The 3,872-nt window shown below is 43.5% G+C and overlaps 1 pseudogene; it reads left to right on the top strand.

The window, feature by feature from the left end:
* Nucleotides 1-1,667: 1,667 nt before the first annotated feature.
* On the top strand, nucleotides 1,668-2,530 carry LOC148147485 (uncharacterized; annotated as a pseudogene).
* The last annotated feature ends 1,342 nt before the right edge of the window (nucleotides 2,531-3,872 follow it).

The following is a 3,872-nucleotide window of genomic DNA, read 5'->3' as shown; positions in this document are numbered from 1 at the left end:
CACGCACAAAGCCATGTTGACTATCCCTAATCAGTCCTTGCCTTTCCAAATACATGTACATCCTGTCCCTCAGGATTCCCTCCAACAACTTGCCCACCACTGAGGTCAGGCTCACCGGTCTATAGTTCCCTGGCTTGTCTTTACAGCCCTTCTTAAACAGTGGCACCACGTTTGCCAAACTCCAGTCTTCCGGCACCTCCCCTGTGACTATCAGTGATACAAATATCTCAGCAAGAGGCCCAGCAATCACTTCTCTAGCTTCCCACAGAGTTCTCGGGTACACCTGACCAGGTCCTGGGGATTTATCCACCTTTAACCATTTCAAAACATCCAGCACTTCCTCCTCTGTAATCTGGATATTTTGCAAGATGTCACCATCTATTTCCCTACAGTCTATATCTTCCATATCCTTTTCCACAGTAAATACTGATGCAAAATATTCATTTAAGATTTACCAAAATTCAAATTTCAAAACCAGCCTGCGGATGAATCTTCTCTTAGTAGATTTTTTTCTTCTTAGGAATTTCTGCTTCACAGGTCACTGATCAATAAAGATACCGTTGAGTGAGTTAATTTTCTGAGCAGTCTCTACATGCTGGTGGCTTGGCAGTTCTCTCTCAACTGTTCACGTTTTCCTGGTCATATACCCCCAAAGCATCGGATTGTGTCATTGGTTTTTAATATTGTCAATATACTAAACTCAAACTTGATTGGAGTTTGGTATTTTTTGAGATATAATTTAAACTGATTGATCTAATTCAATTTTGTTTTTGTCTCCAGGCAACCAGCTACACTAGCTGCTTGACCAAAAGGTTACATTATATCTTGTTCAGAACACTTGGTGCTGTCAGGTAGTTCTGCTAGCTTTTAACTTTCTTAAAGGTACAGTACACTTCTGCACCTTCATAACAAGAGGAAGGAGGGAATAGAGTTAAATTACAGGACACATAGGAACAGACAATAAAACTTCTATGAATATGAGAAGAGAAAAAGATTAGTAAAGACAAATGTAGAATGAAGAACAAAGAAATGGCTGAAGAATTGAACATATATGCTGATTCTGTCTTCACCAAAGTGGATACAAATAATCTCCCAGAAATGTTACAGAACTAAGGACCTCCAGAGAGGACAGAATTGAAGGGAAACAGTATTAGTAAGAAAATAGTGCTGGGGAAATGAATGGGATTAAAGGCTGACAAATCAATTCGGCCTGGTAATGTAAATCACAGGGATGTATAGCAAGTGGTTGTGGAAATATTGGATGCATATTACCATCTAAAATTCAATAGTAGACCCAAGAGACATTCCTACAGATTGGAGGCAAATGAAACCATACTCTTTAAAAAGGGTGGGAGGAAAAATCTAGACACCTACAGGCCAGTTGGTCTAGCATCAGTATTGGGGAAAATGCTAGTGTCTATTATAATAAGATGAGGTAACATAGCACTTGGAAAGCATTAAGGGGACAGGCCAAAGCCAGAATGGGATTATGAATGGCAAATCACGCTTAACTGGAGTTTTTTTGGAGATAACTAAAACAGTGGAATAGATAAGGAAGAACCAGAAGATGGAGTGCATTTGGATTTTCAGAAGACTTTCGATAAGGTTCCTTATAAGTGGTTCGTGGCCAGTATCAAAGCGCATGAACAGTTGAAGAAGATGAAGACATGACTGCCAAGCAGATTCAGTGTGCTACGTGCATGACGTGGGAGGTCAGGGACACTGATGGTATCTCTGGCTCCTATAGCTGTGGAAAGTATGTACCCATTCAGCTTCTGAAGGAGCAAGTTGCAGCACTGAAGAAAGAACTAGATGACCTCAGGCTCATCCAAGAGAACAAGAATTTTCTGGACAGGACCTTCAGCAGGGTCATTACACCGAAGATAACAGAAGAGAGAAGAAGGAAGATGACGATGAGGAAGGAACAGATGATTCAAGTACAACAGACCCCGGGGGAAGTACCTCTCATGAATAGGTTGAATCTCTTGGAAACTGTCAAGACAGACGACACTGCCAGTCCGAGGTCGGTCAATCAAAAATTGGTGCGGAGGCAGAGCCGAAGAGTCAGGCATCACGCAGAGCCATGGTAATAGGGCACTCCATTGTCAGAGGGACTGAAAGGGGTTTCTGCGGCAACAGGCAGGTTTTGGGTATGGTGTGTTGCCTTCCTGGTGCCAGGATCCAGGACATTACTGACAGAGTGCAAGGAATCCTCAAGGGGGAAGGTGAAGAGCCAGAAGTGGTAGTGCACGTCAGCACAAATGATGTCGGGAAGAAGAGGAGGGATACTCTACAGCGGGACGTCAGAGAATTCAGAAGAAGGCTGAAAAGCAGGACTTCCAGGGTGGCTATCTCCACCTTGCTTCCAGTTCCTTGGGCTGGAGAGGGCAGGAATAGGAACATAATGGACTTGAATGTGTGGCTGAGGAACTGGTGCAGGAAGCAAGGGTTTAAATTCTTGGATCACTGGGATATGTTTTGCGGTAAGGATAAATTATACAAGAGGGATGGGTTGCACCTTAATAGATGAGGGACCAGCATTCTGGCAGGCAGGTTAGCCAATGCAACACAGGTGTTTTTAAACTAAGTAATGGGGGAAGGGGACAAACTGGAAATGTAAGGAGGAAGTTAAAGGGAAAGTGAGAATAAGAAAAGTTAAGAAAGGCAACAGAATCAATGGAGCAGAAAACCCAAGGGATCATACAAGTGAAATAGGGATTGATAAGAAGGGTGAGGGGGGTAACAAATTAAGAGTATTATATATGAATGCACGAAGCATAAGAAATATGGTGGATGAGCTTGAGGCTCAGTTGGAAGTTGGCAGGAACGATGTTGTGGGGATAACTGAGACATGGTTTCAAGTGGACAGGGCTTGTACTTGCTATCAAAATGACAGACTGACGGGCAGAGGGGGTGGGGTGGCCCTGTTGGTTGGGAATGATATTCAGTCCCTTGCGAGGGGGACATAGAATCAGGAAGGAGTTTTGAGAAGATTTGTAGCTCAGGTTGAGGCTCTGGATGTAGGTTTGCTCACTGAGCTGGAAGGTTCATTTCCAGATGTTTCGTCACCCTACAAGATAACATCTTCAGCGGGCCTCAGGCAAAGCACTGCTCATAATTCCTGCTTTCTATTCATATGTTTAGGTTTCTTTGGGTTGGTGATGTCATTTCCTGTGGTGATGGCATTTCCTGTGGTAAGGTCACTTCCTGTTCTTCTTTTTTGCACTCACTGGTATCCTTACATACAGATAAGGAAGGACACCACTTCGACTGGACAATACATTCATCCTAGGACAAGCCAAACAAGGACAAGCACGAGAATTTCTAGACACATGGCATTCCAACTGGAACTCTATCAACAAATACATCGAGTTAGACCCCATTGACCAGCCCTGAAAAAAAGAACAGGAAGTGACTTCACCACAGAAATGACATCGCCAACCCAAAGAAACCCAAACATGTAAATAGAAAGCAAAAATTATGAGCAGTGCTTCACCTGAGGCCCACTGAAAATGTTACCTAGTAGGGTAACAAAACGTTTGGAAATGAACCTTCCAGCTCAGCAAGCAAACCTACATCCATAGAATCAGGAGATGTAGAGTCAGTATGGATAAAGAACAAAGAACAAAGAAAATTTACAACCCAAGAACAGGCCCTTCAGCCCTCCAAGCCTGAGCCAATCCAAATCTACTGTCTAAACCTGTCGCACAATTCCTAAGCATCTGTATCCCTCTGCTCCCCACCTACCCATGCACCTGTTCAGATGCATCTTAAATGAATCTACCATGCCTGCATCTACTACCTCTGCTGGTAACGCGTTCCAAACGCCCACCACCCTCTGTGTGAAGTACTTGCCACATGTATCCCCCTTA

The sequence above is a fragment of the Chiloscyllium plagiosum genome, unplaced genomic scaffold, assembly GCF_037043375.1.
Source record: "Chiloscyllium plagiosum isolate Xiang-an unplaced genomic scaffold, Cpla_swu_hap1 HiC_scaffold_16, whole genome shotgun sequence".
Classification (NCBI taxonomy): domain Eukaryota; kingdom Metazoa; phylum Chordata; class Chondrichthyes; order Orectolobiformes; family Hemiscylliidae; genus Chiloscyllium; species Chiloscyllium plagiosum.
This window is presented reverse-complemented; position numbering and strand designations above follow the sequence as displayed.